The following is a 22,412-nucleotide window of genomic DNA, read 5'->3' as shown; positions in this document are numbered from 1 at the left end:
AACACCAAGCAGTACTTCAGTGACAGCTGCTTTAGAGGTGTCCAGTTTTATTTATGTACAGAAGGAAGTGTTTCTTAAGCCAAGGTGCATACTTGAGGCCTGAAGAGCGATTTTGAACAAATTCCCTGTTTGCCTTTCTGCTTTTCGGTTATTCTTCTCCTCCCTTTTGAGAGCTTCCAATAATTAATTACACTCATCTGTTTTCCAGTTTCAGTTCTTAAATTCCAGATTTCTACTTACTGAGATTTCTTGTGGCATTTGCTAAACTAGAGAGACTTATGGTCTCAGATTATTTTTCCCCATAGAAGGGGTCTTTCTAGACTTTTTATCAAATAACAGCTCTCCTTTTTGGATAAACTGAAACAACTAAACATTTCAAATGGTGTGACAAATGTAGTCTAAAAATATCTAAGTTAGCTTTAAGTTTACTAGCTTAGGTCTCACAAATAACAAAGCAGTGGAGCTGAGGCATACTGCTATGATATACCTTTTTTGGTGTATCCAAAGAGTTAACTCAAGAGATCTTTACATGGCACCTTCAATTAATGTATGTCAAGTTCAGAGGTCATTTTTGAAGCTCTTCTCTGGACCCTCCATAAGTTTGGTTTCTTATAGTCAAAGTTTCTCCTGTGAGACTTCCTCAGATTTTCTCTACCCGTGACATCTTTCCTCTATGCAGAATAAAACTGCTTTGGGTATTTCCACATGACTTTGTGGAATGAATCAGCAAATAACCACCCCACCATGAAAAACTGTGCAATCCACTAGTGGATGCTGCTAGAAATTTTAAAGGGTCTACTACACCTGAAGCATAGTCCACAAATAAAGAATGAGCTGGATATTTTTTTCCAGAAAGAGATTTGGAGTAGAGAAAAATATCTGAAACTCTCACTTTATATGCAGACTAAAAGGTATATGAAGCAAAAGTGCAGGAAGTTTATTTCTTAACTTTTTCTACCTTTCCTTTCCTACATAACCATTTCTTTCCAACCTTTAATAAATAAAACCAAAAGATAAGTAGAAATCTTAATCAAAGGGGATGTCCATTGCCTGGCAGGATGAAGCTCACACAGAACATGAAATTCAATTAATCTGATTCCCATGGAAACACAGTATTGATGCAAACTCTGTTACAGAGCCCTCTAAACAAGCAGAATGGTTATTTCCAGGTTCTACGCAGTATACAAGTATTCAATCAAATGGTCAACACTCTCCTCTCTCTAGCCAAGGGCCTCTGCAGCTCTGTTCAAATATATTAACCTCTGAGATAGATGGTATCTTTCATCCTCTCTTTTACAAGTACAAAGTGTGTTGTGTTAATGTAAGAGAGATTTTCTTTCCTTCAGAGTGCTGCAGATGAGTCATTAATTCAGCTATCAAGAGGAGCAAAATTAGTCAGTTTTTTTCCCTTGAGACAAGAAAAAGACTAGTTGTCTTGACTGAGCTTTAGAAGTGCCAGAAATTCAGTTTCAGTCTTCATTTATTAAAAACGCTGGCGTGTTCGTTTGTGCATATTGCATGTACTTTTATAGAGACTCTATTATGGTTCAGGATGCCTGTACCATCATAGTAGGAGTTAAAGATCTGTCAGCAAATCAGGTTTTCATGGGTATAAAACTCAGTCACTGTAAATCATGCCAGGCTAAAGAGCTGGCGTATATTTGTCATGCTAGATAGAGAAACTTTTTTAACAATGAGGAATAATCACCACATAGGTAATTTTTAGTTAAAAAGCAGAAAAACAGGTAAATATGTATATTTGACAGTTTCATTAACTTCCCCTCCTCTCCTATCACTACCCTAATGCTCCATATAGTTTAAGGCCAAAGTTTGTGGTATTTTCATCACAAAGTACCTTAAGAAGCCTTGATCTTCAAAAAGCCATGGGCCTCTCCTTTTGTAAAATATCAGCCACTTCTGAAGTGCGCCTCTCCAAAGGGATAATTTGTGCAACAATAAATATGCTGATTTCAAAACACCAAGCTCTCTTTGGTTGGTTTTTAAAACATGTTGTAGTCCCCACTATTCTTAAGAGAAGCTTAAAAATTGTAAGGGACTGTAACTAATGCAATCTTGGCTCCCTGAGCCAAAGCAATGACAGGGCAAAGCAGCTGTATGAAATATGGACTTCCCTGTACACCTCAGCCAGGCATAAATTGCAAACCACCCATACCAGGAAGAGTGGCAGGGACAAGAAATGAGCAATGTCACCCGCCTCCGGCCACCTGCACCAGGGTACTTACTGCTGACAGGTTTCTCGCTGCCACCTCTCTCTTTCTTTAAACTGCAGTAAATGAACACTGTTCTTGCTTTTTTGTGGTGGGGGAACATGGAATCGGCCTTGTTCATCTTTCATCACCACAAGTTGTGTGAACATGTGGCAGTGCCTGCAGCCACAAAGGCACTGTGTATTATTAGCCGTAGGTTGTGTTGCTTTAGTCGAGCCCTGCTTTGCAAGATGATGCCCCAAAGCAGTGAAAAGTGGAGTTACTCCAGGCTTTCTCTGGAAAAATAGAGCACCATGTAGGAAAACAGCAAAACAATTGTGGTAAGTGGGAAATTAGCTGTGCCACTTCCCAAAAAATTACATCCTCAGGGCTTCAACAAGCCCTGGAAGAACCATGCTCTGAGCTCAGGAAATAGGTTGCACACTAAGAAATAAATGGGCAAATGAGGATTTGTATTTATTTAAAATTTCTGTTGCTCCAGCAGATGAAAATTAACTACCTTGGTCAGGGTCAGATTGTGTACAGGTATACAGAAAATTATAACACCTCCCTTAAATTGCTTATATTCACAACAACTTGGCACATATGCAAGTACTCACACAAGAACTCTGCTTATTAGAGAGTCTGGGATGTACTCCATACGTGTTTGTTATAAGGCACTACTGTCATCATCCCTTTAGCTCATCATGATTTTAGATTCCTCAGAGTTCCCATTACAGTGAGAGATTGACAAGTACAAGACCAAGAGTTGCCTACACACCTTCATCTTGTTCCCATTGAAAATGTATATTATAATACAGTTGTAAGTACGTGATCGTACAGTTTTGTAGCCTGTGGTTTCCTGCTTCACCCTGCACATGAGACAGGTGACCAAGGAGGTGTCAATCTAGGAAGGGCAATGGTAAAACGAGACATGCTAATTTTTGACTACGTGCTGTGATATGTAATTAGTGTTGTTTTAGCATGCTTCTGTGTGAGATATTTATGTGTGTTTGTGTAATTGTGCAAAAGGCTAAGTTTCCCTTTAATTTTAATGCAGTACCTACCTGGCAGCCTCACATTTTTAGTGAATTCTTGTCATAGATAACCTTCAGTTAAGTAAAGAAATGTTAACTTACATAAACAATTCCAAAGATATTTGAAAGTATCCTAAACAAACACCATACCAGTGAGGGTACAGGCAAGTAGGAGGTTTGTACGAGCCTCTACCTGAGATATTGTTGAGTTTCCTTTTCTCAGAGCAAAATGCGGAGTGCCAGTGAGTTTACCTGCAATATGTTTACTGCTACATAGCTCCCTCACCACTCTCCATTTCCCTATACAACACAGAAACATGGGAGAACAGCAATGTCCACCATTAATTTGCACCACTTGGTGCATTACTTTGCACCAACCAACCTCCAGGCTGAAGACAGTATTGTCAGTGTCAGTATTCTGGGTGCCCAAAGTAACTCTTTCAGTTGTGAACCTCCACTTATGCAAGTAAGATAAAACACTGGACTACTAACTTCCAGGATTTGCTTTGGGAGAGTTTTTAAGTAGTGGTATCAGTCAAATACTGCACATGGAAGCACTACTTCAGAGACAGTTTAAATGCTACTGTAGAAATGTCCACCATACTGAGAAAGTTGTATTTGAAGGGGTAACTAGCATTGAAAAGACAACTGGGAAGGTTCCCTCAAATGTGTGTACTATGTTCATAGATGGCAGTGGCAACTAGTTACATACTGCCCAGTCTAAATGTTCTTTACCAAACACCATTTTATCTCAAATGAACATTTGTGTGGCAAGATTTCCATTTGCTCTGATGGGTGAAATGGACTCTGATGGCATAAAATTATGCCAATTTCAAGATTTTCAAAATTCTCCTTTTCCGTTTGCTTCAAGAAGACTTCATAGCTTTATTTTGTGCAGCATCTTTTGTATGGGGTGTGCTCCATTAGCACATATTTGAGGAGCTTATGCTAAACAGAAGATGGAAAACTGAAGCTAAGCAGTCACATATTTGCATGCCTGTTGTTACAAATTCAGCAACACTGTGAGTGCCTCTTACTCTGCAACAGCTAGTATGACACTTCGGAATTTCTAAACATAAGGTACTTCTACATTTAACCAGGAACCATGGCCGAGGCTGAATTAAGTGCATTCAATTATTTTCCTCTCCCAAAATATATGTGACAAATCACTCCCCATGAAAGTGCAGAGGAGCTTAGAAATCCCTTGAAGGAGCACCTGACAGACAGAAGTGTCTCTGGCCTGGGGAACTGGCTGGGACAGCAGAGATAAACTGACCACTAGTGATGCAGAGAAAGAAGGCAAACACCTTCAGAAGCCAAATTACGGGTGAAAGATGAAGCATTGTATGCTAGGTGTGCTGTAAAACTGAGTGTTCTTTGGAGTTAAAACAACTGGAGGTTTTCCAATGTGTTATTTTTGAAGTCTCTTCTTTGGCTCCTATGCATCTCCCTTGATATTCTTCACCCTCTCACCCAGGCTAAAAACCTTTCAAATTGAAAACATTGCTTCTAGAAATTCAGCAAATCTAAAAATATCGATCTTGCAGAATAAGTTCAAATAGCCTGCTACATTGAAATGAACATCTGGTTTTAGAGCTTAATTTATGCTATCATTTCTTCTGATATTTGCTAAACATTAGCTTTCCCTCTCTTGCTATGTTGTTTTTCTACAAGCTAGAGCACTGTAGACATTACAGGTAGGCATGTACTGAATACTGGAAAGGACTGAGATCTATAAACATTACTGGGCTGAAGGTATCACAGCTTAGTATCTAACAAAGTTAGCTGACATGGGAATTGCAACTGTCTTCCTGCTATCAAAGTAATTTCACATCTTGAGAATAAAAAAAGATACTTTTAAAGGGACTGTTTGAAGAGGAAGAGAATAAATGCAGCCATTATTCAGTAAGACATGTCAACTTACCAAAACCTTCTGTTTCATAGGCTAGTAGAAGATACTGAGCCATAGGATTTGTATACCTTTTATATCAGTCCTTTGCAGCCTCTGGAAAGTTTTTTTCTGTATGATCACCATTATTAAGCTGTACTTTTCCACTCCACCTCTGCCTAACAGCAATAATGGTCTCTGCTCAAGGGAAGCTTAAAGGCCAGAAAGGTGAAGGTATTATGGTAGAAAGGATTACGGCAGTAAGAGATGTAACCAGATGTCTGTCTGCTACAGCGGTATGAAAAATCATGGAGTCAGAGTAAAAGCGAGAGAGGTTGAAGCACAAAAAGAACTAATTCCAAGCTCTTCCCAAAGTCGCCCCCAACAAAATCTAGTTGTTCAGCTCCATCTGTCTGAGGCTTGTCCTCTGCCAGAGACTTCTCTGCCAGTCCTTAGCACCCCACTCCCACTTATTTTCCCCTTCACGTTCCCCGCATGCCCATTTGTCCTACCTATGCCAAACATGGTGGCACTTTGGATGCTCCCTGTCTCTTTGATGGATGCTCTGCAGCGAATGATACCTTGCAAGCAGGGTCTGTCCTCGTAGCCTTGGTTGGGCAGGCACGAGAGAGCTGCCGCACTGCACGGTCCATGACCTCCATTGGCTCTAGAAGCACCTCTCTCAGGGCAGCCTGCAGGCAGGGAGGAGGCAGCCCAGGCAGCTCTGCCTTCTGGCAAGCCCAGGCAGCTCTGCCTCTGGCAAGCCAAGTTGTTTGACTCTGGTGGTGCCTGGAGCGTGCATTTGTAAGCTTATTGTATATGAACAACACATCTGGTATTAGGCCTTTCATGTCTGTATCTTGACTTGTAAAGTGAGGATAAAGATTAAAGCAAAGGACCTGAGGAGCAGAACTGTCTAGTACAGCGAGAAGGGATCTGGGGAGAGCTCACATGGATGGAAATGGCGGCTTGCTTTTCCAGAGAGCTGGAAATGCTTTAGATTGAGGGTGAAGGTTGGTATTTTTAAGCTATATGTTACTCCGAGTGATCTGACACCTTACTGGCACTGGTCAGAGAATGGATGAGCTCATACTCTGTAGTTACATGTGGAGCCATAACTGAGCCTAGCTTAGAAAGACTTTGAGTCTCAGTATCACAAATAAACTGCAAAAATTAAATAAGTGGGAGCAAGGAGCAGGGTCTAGGACTCTCCCTTCCCAGGGAAGTTCCTCTCACAACAGGCCAAAGACCCCAGCACCACCTTGCTTGCCAACTTTTTCCCTGTAAATCTCATCTCCCTTTCAGTAGGGTGTTTGGTGCTGGCAGGAGACCTGTGTCATGCCAGATTATGTTGCAGCCTGATGGCTGATGGACTTTCCTGAAAAGTAGGAGCAGTGTTTCGGATTGAGGATCTAGAGAGCAAATGTTCCAGCTTCTGGGCAATCTATTAGAAGCCTCTTCTGCCGCTGCCATTAGAGCATCATCTCTTCTGGGTTAATGGATCCATCTACCGTAAATGCCATAAAGCAGAAAAATCTGTTCCCAGGAACAGGTCCTGCTTTACAGCCTGGGGTGCTAAGCATAAGTCACCATGAGGGTCTTGCCATGAGATGGGTCAGGAGGGTGTGGAGGGGAACGCAATACCCCAAGCTCCCACACTTTCACAGGACTGCGAGTGGGCCAAAGCACAGGTTGCTGCTGGCCTCGTCTTTTTGCTAACCAGGCCTGAGTTTCTGTACCAGGCAAGCAAGCGGGTCCATTTTTAGACTTAAACCAGAACATAAGCCAACATATAGGCAGCACTGGTAAACCTGGGGGTCAAAAGGGAGGACATGTAGAAGCTGGATTAATCAGTGTGCATACAAGCACAATAAAAAGATGCTGCATCTAGACAAGAAAGAAACTGCAGAAAAAGATCAAAAGAGTAACAGTAAAATACTGAAAGCATATTTCTCCACAGTCTGGTAAAATCACTGAATTTCAGTACTAACAGCTAAAATGTAGTGAGATAAAAACGGAGAAGTAAAAAGTCATCTTAAAGCAAAAATTCAGAAATTATGATATGATGCAAAGACGACTCACAAGCAGCACTTTGGATTTAGCTGGCATGCATAGGGAGCTTTCCTATTAAAGGGAGCTAAAAATTTGTCAGTGCCAGAGGGCTATTACAACAGAAGCGTTGCATTAGCCCCAAATGGTGTTTTCTAACAATGGTCTGCCTCCTGATAAGGGAACACCAAAGCTGACTCAGAGAAGAGTTGGGACTCTGCCCAGAGGAATAATATGAATCATCTAAACCGCTCTTATAGCTCCCTCTGTCAATTTACTAAAAGCATCATATCTGCAGTTGGATCTGTGGTTTAGAAAATGTGCCCTAAGGCGGGATTTTTTGTGCCGCTATGTCAATACCTTAAAAGATCCAGAATGTATTTAATAGTAGGGGATTAAAAAATATCACTAGAATTCTCAAAATATAATTCTTGCTTTCTCTGGATAACATCTTACAGAAAGACATGCTTCAAAAGCCCCTGATTTTAAAGTGATGAAATCTCTGCTTCTTCACTGCCTCTTTCCGTGACTCCTCCTTTGACTCAAAGGAGTTGTGCCAATATGAAAAAATGTTATTTATATTGTGGTAGAGCCAGGGTACCATATAAAGAATTGGTTCTTTACTGTGCAAAGTGTAGTAAATTTACAGGAATGAGTCCCTGTTCAAGGAGCTTGCAGCCTATACCTCTGAACATGACACGACACAAATAACTATGGAAAGCACAAACAACCGTACAGAAGGCAGATCGTGATGAGCATATATAAACACAAATATTGGCCAGCCAGCCCCTAGAGGCTCATGAGGCTGGTTGAAGGCTGTAGAAATACTGATACATGACAGAATGTTAATTTTACAGTCACATCAGGGATAATTTTTAAAAAGCATTAAAAAGCATTTTAAAAAAGCATAAAAGCATTACTGAGTTGTGCCTCAGTACTAAAAAGACATTAGGATGTTGTGGGCTTTTTTACCACTTAAATTCAGGTGGAATCAAGAAGGAAAGGATAATTCAAAAATATAGGTGAAAATATTTTCAGTGATCTTGTTGGAAGACCACTTAGCTAGTTGCTGGTCTTACGCTTTCTTTATAGAAGTTTCACTTAGGGGAGATTTGAATTGTTTTACCCATCCAAACTACTTCAGCCATCTAAAGTAAGTATTTTTAGTGTTGATAGGTCAATGCAACTCCACAGTTATCTGTTGTGCACTTAGTATTGTTCTTTCTTCTAAGTGGATTTTCAGTCTATTTTAAAGATTAATGAACCATTTATTCTCAGCCAGAAATTAATTAAAACCCATTAATTCAAATGACCATAATTCCAGCTACTCAAGGCCATTTTCCATCTTTGTGCCCCTTTTCCAAGATTCCATAAAGTACTAAAAAAAAAAAAATATCACAATCATAGGGGAAAGACCATGTAGGAAACAAGGTAAGAGAGTTGTGTATATAATTTTTAGAACATTTTGCACCTTACAACTTCTGGAATTAAATTTTACATCAAATTTAAAGACAAAAGCCTGTGCATTTTACACTTCATCTTCAGTAATGTGTTACTAGACACAGGATTGCTTTTTACCCCCAGAGCATTTTGTAAAGTAATTCTCAGTCTGTCACCATGTTTACTCTTAAAAAAAAAAAATCCTGGAAATCCAGAGAGATGCAGCTTGTTTGGGCAAAATAAGTCCTCAACAAACTTCTTTTGCTAGCATAACTTAAAGCAATTTCCTGAGTGAAATAAGCTATATGGGCAAAGGGAACTGTTTGCTGTAATAACTGAATCTGAAATTTCTTCCATGAGAAATCTCTTGGTCAGAGGTGTGATTCTCCTCCATTAGCTACTCTACTGCTATTTAATGCAGTATTTTAAGACAGTTCTTCAGATGATACCACACCAAAGAGCAACAACAACAAAGGATTAAACCCAGTTGGTGGTTTGCTCCAAATGACTGACTGAATCAGAGCAAAATAGATTGCTGAGGTGTGTCTTCTGCTGAGGCTCACACAGTCTTGGTTTGGCATGTTTACAGCTGTGCTGTCTAGTTGTATTTTGTTAAAGTTGATTAATATAACTAGATCTTATAGATATATCATCTAATAAAGCAATGCACAGCAGTACTCTGAACTCTTTGTAAAAAATGTCATTGCTGCATTATTCATTTTATTGACTACTGTACCCAGGAATTAATCAATCTGAGCTGCAAAATAAAATAAAAAGTATTAGGTTTTTTAGTATAGCTAGAAGACTCAGCTGAGGAAAGATGTGAGGAGATGGGATAGAAGCAAAACTAGAGCTCCTCAAAGACATTTTGCTTTAAAAAATGGTTCTTTTCATTAAACTGTGAGCAAAATGATTTCCCACAAAAAACCTCACCTACTTTGAAACAGGAAAAATTTAGAAGTGTTAAAAGTAAGTTTATGTTTGTGTACCACTACTCTGACATGCTGTAGTATAGCATTATAATAGGTCAAATACTCTAGCTCTGCTTTTATTTTTGAATTAATTTAGGGAAGCATTTTACCAGTATTAATAAAATGCATTTTCTGAAATAACAGAAAATAATTTGAAACTATGGAAAAAATAGTTTTTAATATGAATTCTTTCAGGAATCCCTGTTTTGAAGAAATTAACAAAATTGTTTCCATCCTGAGCTGCAGTGAAATATATTTTAAAAAGCTAAAATTTCTTGCAGGATATAAACTACGATTTCTGTTATCTACCAGACCAAACACTAGAGAAAATAGTCTCTGCTCTAGAAAATTCACATAAGTTGGCAAAATAGATTAAGAAGGATTATTAACCTCATTTTAAAGATCATTATCTCATCATAGATACTCTAAAGATACACAGATGAAAAAAACTGAAGCTAGTAGAAGAGAGCCTCAGGTTTACTTACTGAAGCTGCTTTAGGATAGAAGTGGTAAGGAAAGCCTTGGAGAAGATAAAACTGTTGAATTTGGGTGGGTACAATTCTGGCAACTGGGATAAATCTTTCATAAAGTTGCAACCATAATTTGTGAAAGGACCCCAGGAGCTCAACCAGTTACCCAAGACTTACTCCATAATCCAGGGTTAGGAATAGGGCCTGCTAGGCACAGTCCGTGTGACCAGTTTTCAATGTTTTCCTCAAAATGAGCTGCATGTTAGAAGAGTCTGTCACTCTCCAGGGACAGCAGAAGGAGCATAGGATGACCACTATAGATAGGTTACCTTTGTTGACCAGATGAATCTCATGAGGACTATCCAGGCCAAAAACCACTCTACCAGGAGAGACCCAAAGCGGGTCTAGCTTTTGGTTTAGCTGGGAGCATCTTTATTGCTAGAGGGGACCAGCACAGTGCTCTGACATGCTATGGGAAGCAATCAAAGCCTCAGTACTTCAGCAGGGACCTTTGAAGGACGTAGCAGTTCTAGGCATGTCCCATCCTCAATTAATCTACAGGTGCTATAGACTTGGGATTAGTCTATCTAAGTTGTTAAAAGCATTATTAACATTAAAAACAAAGGGCAGAACGTACACAGAAATATTGGCAGAAAGAACTGCTGCCTTACTTGTTATTTTCTTGCACTTCTGGTGGAGTAAATGAATCAGCTCTGAACATTGTTTAGGAAACATGCAGCATGAATGTAGATTGTCTAAAATAATAGCCTGTTTATTGATGCCCCGTAAGTCCAACTTAAATCTCACGTTAACCTTTTCTCTGAGCAACTTTTTCATTAGTAGATGATTTAGTGATTGGAAATGGGTGAAAACAAAGCTACTCAGCTTGCAAAGGGGCAAACCAATGTCCCAGTTGCCTCCATGCGTCCTGACATTTTTCAGAGTCAGAAGCACCAGCTGAAACTAGGCCATCTCCTGCACAAACTGATTCAAAAACTTAAAACCAAACCATTGCAAAGTAGTGGAGAGATACCACTTTTTTTTTTTAAGGGAGCCTAAGTTCAAGCTTCACATGCTTTACTCAGCTTCCAAATTAGATCTTTTATTTTCCCCTAATATATAAACATGAAAAGGGTGAATGAGGTGGAATGCCCATTTATGCCAGTACCGTATTACTATTTTTGGTGTCGCAGAAACATTACTTTTCACCTGCCAGGAGTTCATCAGAATTGCGCAGTATTTGCTATGTTCTTCAGCAGCACCAGACCATAGAGGAAGTCATGCCATTTTGCAAGACCTATGATGCCGTGTACATAAACCTTCAAAGCATTTCATGAAAAAAATAGTTACATATTTCTTACTGATAGCCTCTAAATATTGCCTCTATTTTTAACCCCCAGAAGCTCAGCTTTGAAGACACCTCCCCCACCCCAAATAGCATAGTAGATTGAAACACTAAACAACAGAGAAAAAAAGCCATTTGTGACTGACAAGAACCATCAGCAGGGCAAGCTGATCACACTGCAACAGTAATAAATAGGTTGCTGCATCTACTACCGGTTTCCACTACCCTGTTTGCCAGATTATTACATATAGAGAGTAGCCGTCTGCTGAGAGAAATACACTTCAGTTTCAGCCCATGACCTCATATTTTACCTTTTTGCTATAGATTCAGACCTAGTTCTCTGTTTGCCCCCTTAGGTACTTGTGCATTGTAATTAAATCCTATCTCACCTGCTCCTTTTTCACGGCCCAACATGTTAAGGTCTTGGAGCCATTTCTTCAGAAGACATATTCTCCCATCTCCTAAATTAGCCTTGTTCCCTGGACCCCTTCCAAACCTTCCTTAGGGAATGCACCAAATTACAAACCTCTTGAAAGATTTAGAGGTCCAGCGGGGCTGCACGTGGTGCAATAATTGGGGGAGGCTGGCTTTAAAGGATATGGCTGGGCAGGTTAAAGTCAATGGAAGTTCAGCCCATGGAGAGATTAGAGAGGATCAAGGCTTAACAGTCTGAATACAGTATGTGACCTAAAGATGTTAGCAGGGATTCAAGTAGCGTCTGTTCAAATCCTAAATCTAGGGCTAAGTTTCGTTTGTCTGTGTGCCTTTTAATACCAGGTGTAAATACTTATGGCTGTGGGAAAGCCCATGGAGTAATTGCAGTTTGCTCTAAGTGGTGCGTAGCTGGAGGGAGACACCTGAGATGCTGCAGGGAAGGAGGACAGCAAGGGTCCCTGCCCCAGAGGCTGGGGGGAGGCAGCAAGGTCGGAGCAGCTCTGGAAGCTGCCGGATTCCCATCCTGCCCGGAGCCAGGGCCAGGAGACTGCCTAGAGCCGCCAGACGCTGTCCTCCAAAACTGCTGGCAGGGAAGGGAGGGGGACCAGAGCTGGAGTGCCAGCACCCCCACCTCCTCGCTCCCAGCCACGCTGGGGAGGTGCAGAGGTCTCTGCTCCCCGGCCGGCTTGGCCAGCTGTGGGAGGCTGGCCTGCCGCCCGTCCCACCTGGCAGGCACCGTGCCGCAGGTCTGCGCCTCCGGAGCGAGCGTAAAACAGCTACGTGGGATGCCTAAATGCAACGGATACATCACATAAATAAACTGTAAACAGCACAAAGTGTAATTTGTCCTGAAGCGAAAGAAATGTTCTGTTTAACTGTGCCTGGTTGTTCGGTGATTGCAGCAAGTGCAGTGACAGTCACTATGATGTACTGTGTTCTGCTGAATAGTCTCTTAATAACAGCTGTGTGACAACTCATAAATGACATTTCTCATATACAACACCGGATAATGTCAGCTTCACTATGGTGATACACCCATTTCGCTAATATCTAAGCCTTTCAGGTATCTGGGGAGCGATGTCTGCCTAAAAAGCAAAACCATTTTTGTGCTATTTGTCAGCAGACTTTGCACTTTTGTCTTGCACAGAAAACGGTGTTGTCCTTTCTGTGTCATAGGATAGTCCTAATCCCAGTGGGAATATAAAACTTTAAATAAAAAATAAGGGTAGGAAAGTAGATCGCAGTATTTGCCAATTTATCCCATTTAAATGGGTCTATAAAATGAAGTTATTTTTAAAAAGCAGTATTGAAAATCTTTCAGGGAGTGGGCCAGGAAATTCTGAAACATGTTATTCAAAGGCCTTTTCTGTAAGAGATGGACTCCTAGGGCTAGACAGCACATTTCCAAAAACTGTGGAGCTCCGTGAATATCAAGAGCAGGACTGTTCCTTAAAACCCTCCAGTGCATACTCTGCTAGGGATGCCTATAAAATATGTGTCAAATCTAATATTCTGTGTATCAGTCACACCTCCTCTATAAAAGACTCTGGCTAGTCTTGTATAGCCTTTTTCTGACAAGTGTATACTCAAACTCCTACAATCACTCCTTTCTTCTATCTTTTATTCTACGTCTTTCTGTGTTTCGTTTTTGTCTCTTCCCTTTATATTATAGGTGGGATGAAGAAATAAAGTGTAAGTCAATACCTGTAGAGTATTTCCTTCCAGAACCCACACTGAAATGCTGTTCATTTACCTGTGGCCTCATACTTGGCAACCAGCTAACAACGTGATTTTTAAAATGTTAAGGGAAAAAGTTCAGGTACTGAAACAAAGTCCAATTAGTGGGACTAATGTCAAAGAGTTAATGTCTTTGCAAAGGATTAAAAAGTCCAGAATACCAGAACTGGCTTTATTTACATGTTTTAGACAAACTGGGAGGGAGCTGCTGAAACCTCCGGCATGAGTGGCAGCCATCGCTGGTTGTTTGTCTTACAACACGACCACAGACGACAGACTACAAACGTCTTGTGAGAAATGCACCTTGTCTGAAGGAGCCTGCAATTTAAACATGCAAAACAAGAGGTTGGAGGGAAAACAGAGTCACAAAACTCAAAGTCAGGCAGCAGGTATGTGATAAAGTCAGCAATTGCATAGATCCAGATCCTGTTCCCATTTGGCTTCATTCAAGGACTCCAAGTCTTAGGTTATTCTCATAACAGTACAAGCAGAGAAGTGGCAAATTAAGGCAGCCAAAGTCATTATCGCTATATCTAAAAGGTGCTAAAATCCAACTGAATATTTTTTTCGTGATTTAAATGAGTTTTAAACAGGCCCTGAATAGGCTCTGCAAGGCTACCTAGCAAGATGGTGGCAAAACCAGGAGTACAGTTTAGGAAGCACAGACTCGGTTACAGCCCACACTGCTGGTGAATCGGTCTCACTGCCACCTTCTTAACTTAGTCCTTCACTGCTCCCTCCAACTTAAATGCAGGATTCAAAAGGAGAGCACAACGATTGCATGCTACCTTGATGTAAAGCTTTCTCCTCTGATTTTCTAAAACTACATTTTCATTTTTGTTTGTTAAAAGACTTAATGTTTAAATCATCTGTTTTAATAGATAAGAAAATGTGTTCTGTTAAAAGATTCCTACCCTGTATGTACAGCCTGTTTAAATAACCTTTTTCCCATCTTCTCTGTAATCAGAGGATTTGAATTCTAATGCAACACATTCATGCTAGAACCTGATTATATCCCAGAGCTACAATTCTGAGTGGCATCAGTCCATGGTATCTGACGGTATTTGCCAAAAACATGTCAGGACTCCCCTATAGTTCAAATCACCCCATAAATTCTACACTTACACAACATGAGTGACCTCATACTCAAAGCATGCCTTAATGATCAAGCAAGTGGAAACGTTCAGTAAATACATTGAACGTTTGACATTGTTATCAGTGGGTGTTCCCTGGGTCTCTTGTGAAACAACCCCAAGATTATCGCAAGTCCAAGAGGTGTCAGCCAAGTGAAACCCTTAAAAGTTACTTAAGAAATTTAAATAGACAACGGTATATTTTTATGCTAAAATTCAGCAAAATACTTCCTAAGAGAAGTACTGGCAAAACAAAAATGTATTTTTTGAACAATGAGTTATCTTCACTGCTTTGAGTGATTTTTTTTTAAGTTATTTCTACTGAAATTATGAAGCTGGGAGAAGTATGCCAGCCTCAAGAGGAGTTCTGAGAAATTAAAGATTTAGAAGTCTACAAAATCTTTGATAAAGTCCATTATAAAAATGATGCTCAATATAGACAACTATTTCAGCCTTTCAACCTCTCTAAATCTGGCCTTAGAAATACTCCCAGTGAAAAAAAAGCTGATTCCAAAAAGCAAAGCACGGTGCCCCTTCTACAGTGCGTGAAGGACTTGGCTACTTCTGCTGATTTCCATGTCAGCAGAAGGCATTGACATGCCATAGCAACATAACAGAGGCAGAAAGGAATAGAATCAGAAAGAAAACCAGATTTGTTTATTCTTTCTATTTCTCTTTTCTCCCCTTTAGAAACTGTATTGACTTTCCATGGGTGCTTTCCCATGCTGAGCATCAAGTCACATCCCACACCAGACCTGTGGTGCAGCCTCTTAGGCCCACACAGACAGCAGGGCCTGTCCACACGGCCTCAATGGCCTGAACAGCAGACAAAAGAAGAAACTTTTAACACCTTTGTGTCACAACCGTCATGCTTAGCATTGCCTTTTCCTTTGCAGTCTTGTTAAGAATTGAACCCTGACCCTGTAAATATTACACACACCTGATTATGTACCTGATTAGCCTTCTGAAGTGAATGGGACAACTCAAATGCTTTAAGTACATGCACAAAGGATATGCAGGGCAAGGGCTGAGTTTGGAAACTTCACGTTAATATATCTCCTATCAATACAGAGACATAAAAGAGACATTAAAAAAAAGTCCCATAGCTAAACCTATCAACAGCAAGAAGTGCAAAACTGATTTCCTGACCTGCTGGCTGGCACTCAGTCAAAAGCATTGCCTGGTTACCTTTGCACTGAAACTATTTCCATCAAATAATTCACATTCATAAACTAAAGAACATAAATGGAACACCACAAATGACAGATTTGCGATGGCCTGAGCTGAAAGGAACTTACTGCCTAGGATTACAGGTACCTGTATGACCCTACAAGTTGGCTATAATCCTGTTCAAGGTGGTGGTAAAAATGATGGATTACAATCACATGTATGTGCGCTACATTACTAAGTAATGAGCTGCACTGTACTACATGTTTTGCCTCCAGGAACATCTACTTATGTCATTCTTTTTAGTCATCTTTTTGCAGCAGAACATCATAGTTTGATAACCAACATCTTTGGTTTCAGGGGTGTAGCACTGTGCCGAATCTTTAGTCTCAATTACTGCATGTAAAATGAAACATTTACAACAAAATAGTCCAAGGATGCTGCAGACAAAAGAAAAATAATCAGGCGTGAACATTCATTAGCAGAAGTTGCCCACTTTCCCCCCTTACTTCTTCAAATTCAAATTCAAAACCTCGCCGTGTCAATGAGCACATTCACAAGTAAACACGTGTGAGAGGAAAAGCAGTGGGATACCCCTCCCAACAGCATCTGCGTTCTCAGCTCTGTCATGCCTCTTGTGTGGCCTGAAACTAATCTGATGGCCTGACTTTCAACAGTGTCTAAATGCCTAAAGAAATCGAAAATCATTTAAAGGGATGTACCAAGCACTTAAGCAACTTAAGATTGTCCCATTTGCTTGTATACTTCAGGAATGAACTTGCAAACCCAGGCGGTGAAGAAAAGCTTTAAGGTCTTCCTTAGGAAAAGAGCCGAGCCTGGACCGAGAAATGAGTGGGCTAACATTTACTCCTGCCCTGGATCCCACGGCACTGAATAGACATTGTAAGCATCCTGATGCAGTTCTCTGGCCTAAGGTAGTTTCTTTATTCCTCATCAAAAATAAAGCTTATTTTCATTTTAATCACAGTTTGCTTCAACTTAGGAACTTCACGTGGATAGCACCTTACTGGAATAAGGGATACCAGCCGTTTTGTGGTAGATCATGGCTCAGTAATGATTTTTAAAGTGGGTAAAAGGCTATATTACAATAAACATAAAATATGTTTATCCTATTACAGCTAATGCCGAGGATAAAATCCTCTGCAACTCCTCCGCGTGCGCACAAACCAGACGCCGACAGGCCCAGCTGCAGGCCCCATTTTACCAGTTTATCCATTTCGTCCTCAGTGAGTAATTGCATCCTGTCTTGTTTCTAATCTAATTCCATCCATTATCCAAGATGGATAATTTCTAGGGATGCAGTACAGGGGCGGGAACGTCTGCAAAGAATAAAAACTGTGCAAATCTATTTTCTGATCTATGCAGCCCACGACTCTTCTGCCTACACTTCTTCCATCTGAGTAGGTCTGCTGTGCAGAGAAGAGGAAAAGGAGAGGCACAAGCCACTATCTGAATACTCAACGTTTATGCAACCCTCATGGCAAAAGTGAGTGTATAGCCTGCCATTGGTGATGGCATGCTAAGACCACTGCCTATAGCATGAACCTATATATTTACTTGCACTCTTTGCCTGTCCCTACCTCTGTTTCTTGCCTTGTGTTAGATGGGAAGCTTATTCAGGCAGCCGTCATCTTTTTGTTGTGTGCCTGTATGGCAGCCGAAACAGGGGAGTCCCCGTTCAGAAAGGGTGTCCTGTGCCAAAAGGTAGCACAAATTAAAATGCCTCTGTGTAAAAAGGACATGTATTAGGTCATTGTCTACATGAGGTGAAGCAGACTAGCAGGATCAAATTGCCCACTTCTGGAGGGGCAGAGGTCTCCTCTCTTCAGTACTCTTCTCTCCCCATTTCTGTCCCTACAAAGCCATCTGGGGACAGAAGGATGTCTTAGCAGCTTCTCAGTAAATGCCCTCCATCACAGTGTTTCAAAATTCAACCCAGTGTTTTAACTGGGTAGTGACTTCATTTGGAAGTGAACCTGAAGGAGCAAAAGGTAAGATAACTCCTTGTCTCCAGGAAAAGAAGAGCAAAATGAAAAAGCAAGGAGTCCTCTTTTCCAAAGGCGTAAATCAGCCTTTTAAATTCACAGCCCCAAGGGAACTGCATATGCTATCCATAAAATCAGATTGTTTATGAAATTGGATGTTTGTTTAATTCATCACTGTTGATGTGCCTGGCTCATCATAAATCTTAATATGTAAATCACCCAACTACATAGATTTCAGCACGTTCAGAGTTCACACTGATTTCCATACAGAAGACGTTAGAGAATTCCCGGTTTAGTCATTATTACTGTTTTAAAGGGTATTTACAGAGCCAGAAATGTGTCTCCTGCTCCCAGTCCTCCACCAGTGGCCTCACACCCTGCAAGATGAAGGTGGGTTTAGGGCTCTGGGGCTGCACTCCAGCTGCAAGCCTGGGTGCCAATACGGACCCTGCTGCCCTCTCCCCATCTGGGGGGACAGAGCTCTAAACCAGGCCCATGCAATGCTTCTGTTTTAAGCCCTCATTACAGTTTGGGTCCCTCAGGAGACTCATTTGGGCATTTAGGTCCCTCAGTGCTGATTTCTGACTCACAGAGGGGCTCTGGTGGCCAGTGGCACTGAGGGCATTGAGCAGATACACATCTCTCTCCTGCAAGGAGGATCACATGGACACAGGAAAATTTAAGATACCGCTGCCTCAGCTAATAGATGGTCTGAACTGGTCCCTGTAAGTTTGCAGCTCAAGTCCAACCCCTGAGCCCACGTCAGGTACCGAAACAGACAGCAGAGTGCATTTTTAACACAGTGTTTATCGTGCCAGCTTATGTGTTTTAAGGCTGTCAGAGCCAGGATGCATTTGAGCTCATTTATCTCACAGAAGGCAGCAGCATGATGGAGCATAAAAACACACCACTGACACAAAAGCAGACCGAAGTTAATTTAAAAACAAAGCTAAACATCTGCTCCAAGAACCAGCTCTCTAATGCATAGATGGGAGCACTAAAGTTTGAAACATTATGGAGTGTTTAACCAGTACCACGCCAGCTGTTAGACATTTTTGGCAATGGTGCAGACATTATCTGGCAAGTTCTCTTGAGCAGCTGACAAGAATGAAGAGTGACAGATATAAGAAACAGAAAATGCCAACCATATGGCATGAATATTATGCTAACGTTTCAGGTGTCAAGCAGTAGTCGCTTGTGTTTAATTTGAGTGCGCAAAATTTATATGGATTTTAATGATTACACAATGTTATACACAATTACATTTACATCTCCATATTGTTACAACTGTAATTTTGCCATTTAACAGTAACAGGCGCTGCACTAAATTTGTCCACTTACGAGCAATGTTGTTATCTTTATGGCTTTAATAACACATTTCCTCCTCACAGGTGTAATATTTGTTCCTACAACCAGTGCTGCTGCAGTCAATGAACATGCTGGTGATCCAGCCTGCAAGACATCGCTGGCTGACGCTGTAGCGTTAGGTTGTTTGGTAAATGCTAACGGCCCACGAGAAGTGCGGCCGCCGAGCTGTTTATGGGTATGTCTCCACAGGAGTTGACGATGCCGATTTGATCCCCAAACCTCTTCATGCTGCTGCTGGCGTTGTATTTAGTGTGCGTTTTCAAAGAAGGCGTCAGCCCCTGCCCTGACCAGGAGGGACATGGCAGACTTCAGGCGGTGAGGAGGAGCCCGGCAGGCAGCTCAGCTCTGCCAGGTTTCCCGAAGGGACCTGCTGCTAAGCTGTGTTACAGACCATGTGCCACGTCAGAAATGGATTTTCTCCCTAAGCAGTGTCAGTAGCAAAGCCTGGTGCCATAAAATTTTGTGTCCTACCTGCTCTGAGTCTCACACTTGAAGAAGCTTAGATCACCCTCACATCTCTGATGACAAAGGGAAAGGAAAACCAGCCCGAAATGCTGGGATTGTCAATAGCTGGCTCGCATAGACAAGGTATAAAAATGTCTGTTTGGTGAGAGCAGACTTGTTTGACGGTTCATTTTGGGCTGGGGCTGCTTCTCCATCAGTGCATAAAGTAGTATGTAGCATGCATGACATCTGCACTGAGGCACGGGGCGGTGGCTTGACTGACTGCGCAGGCGGCCAGCACCACCCCTTGTGTCTGTTTTACAGAAGGAATAAAAACAAGAAATAGAAAAAGAAGGATGGGGATGTTAAGTAGACAATACCAGGTGGAAAACACTCGGTGACTGTTTTTTCGTTGTCAGAAAAAGGTTTGTGCTGGTAATAAATGTCAGTTCAGGAACCAGCCCTCTTTCAAGGAGCCGGAGAAAACAACAACCACTACTTTACTCAGGCAATGGCAGAAAATTTCAAACTCGTGAGTTGATGGATGGCAACAGGGAATTCATGGAAAATTCTGAATCAAACAGCAGCAAAGCTCCTAATGGGGATGAGGAACCAGGCGCTGGTGGACTGCTTTGCCAGGAGAACGGACTTGATGCAGACATTGCTTACTATGAATGTATTTGCATCCATGTAAAAGAATGAAGTGGCATAAAATCTTTTAAACACATTTGTGGGGAGAGTCTCCACTCCTCATGGCATTATATGGTGATGGTATCATGCAGATATAATGAGCATGGGCTGAACTGTGTTATGAAGAGAGAAGAGTCAGACAAACACACACAGCAGCTGGTGGAGCATGCCTGGGAAAGATGCAGGTGGGGCTGGGAAGTCTGGACACTCCCCGGCTCCGAGTGGAAAAGAGGAATTCCCACGTTTTGCAAACACTCCTGGATGTATTTGTGATTCAGCTCTTTGCTGTGCTCTTGAACTACACTGAAGACTGTGTACTACACTCAAGATAGAAAATGTGTGCCTGGCCCCACCTGCCACAGTTGCAATGTTAATATTAAGCTAATGGAGGATATATTGGCTTTAGCTGGGGTAAGCACTTTCTGTCATGAAAGCACCAAAAGACAGCTCAGATGTTGCAAGGTGAAGCCTGAATATTTGCCTGGAGATAAAACTCGTGCCATCCTCTGGCAAGTTCCTCATTGCAGAAGCTCGCTGAAGGGCAGGTGGACCCCTGCATGGCTCTGACAGTGGCCTTGCCGGCCTGCCAACATTTCCATTGCCCTTAGATGCAGCTCACAGTTTCCAGGTTCTTTGGGAGCAGCATCTTCTGCTTCTTCTAGCAGGCCTTGGAGCCTAGCCTGTAAGCCCTCACAGCCCACTAGGGCCCCTCAATTTGCTACCTACCTGTCACCCTAATATCATCTCAGCACGTCTGCCTACTCTTGACTGCTGAACTGGTACTCCTGTCAGCACTGAGAGGCAGAGCAGCTCTCTCAGTATTTTTATTTCCCTGTTTTTCTAAAGGGCATAACCAAGTATTTTCATATGTGCAGTCTAGCTTTTTCCTCTTTGAAAATCTTCAGGCCAAGTCTGCATCTCATTTTTCTTTCCTATATAGAGTTTTGCGCTTCAGGAGAGTTAGCTCACAATGTTTTCAAAGCAATATTCAATGTATAATTCATATTAACACAGGACTGATGCTAGTCCACACACCCAGCTTTCGGGTGAAGCTCTGGAAACTGCATTTTTATATGTAGAGAACAGCTCTGGTCATAATGCCAAGCGGAATAACAATTACAAAAGGAGGAAAAACATTGCACTGCAATTATCCCCCAACTGCTGCAAAGGCAAAGCAAGGGTAGTGTTTAGGCATAGCCAGAAGCGAGATCCAAGCCCCATAAGTGGAGGTAGGATGCAGCTGTCCCATAGTATGTCCCTGTGCTTTCAGTTTAGTACATTGTTGGTCTTGCTGTTGCACCAAAGATATCTTGCATCTATATCTAACATAGGAATTGTTTTAAGTTACCTGTTTTATTTTGCTCTCGAAAGGCATGAAGCCATCCAGTCTCAGTTTGGAGGTGATAACCAACAACTCTGCTGGTAGCAATGACTGTCAGGTCAATGGTGAAAAAACAATGGAAATAAAATAATTTCGGAAGCACAGCAGAAGCAGTGATCTGCATGCGCACCAGTGCACCTGCAGCACCCACGCGGAGGAGGCAGAGATGTGCCTCCTGGCACGCTGTGCCTGATTTCAGGCCACGGGCAGAGGCATGATGAAGCAGGAACATGCCATCCCCTGCACAGCCCCTGGTGAGGAGGATGTGGAAGAGCAGCAGACTGCGGAGCCCAGTTGTGGACACGGGCAGGCAGGATCCAAGGGATGCGGGTGCTGCTGCTCCCTGCCCTGGTACTTATCCTTGGCTTGCCTTGGGGAATGCATTTCATATCTCTGCATTTCCGTTCCTCCTCCCACCTTTTGTTTGTGATCTTTTCAGACGATGAGGCTCTGATCTTGCTTGAGGACTCTAGGCATGACTGTAACACAAACGATAAATCATCATCATCAAAGAGGATTGCACAGATCCATAACTTCTGTCATAACTAATGGCTGAAGTGTCAGCAGGTCACAGACACGTGGCAAGGTCAGGGAGACCATGAAGGGCCAGAAGAAGTGAATCCACACAGAAAAGAGGAGACGCT

This window comes from Ciconia boyciana, chromosome 1 (assembly GCF_034638445.1).
Source record: "Ciconia boyciana chromosome 1, ASM3463844v1, whole genome shotgun sequence".
Lineage (NCBI taxonomy): Eukaryota > Metazoa > Chordata > Aves > Ciconiiformes > Ciconiidae > Ciconia > Ciconia boyciana.
This window is presented reverse-complemented; position numbering follows the sequence as displayed.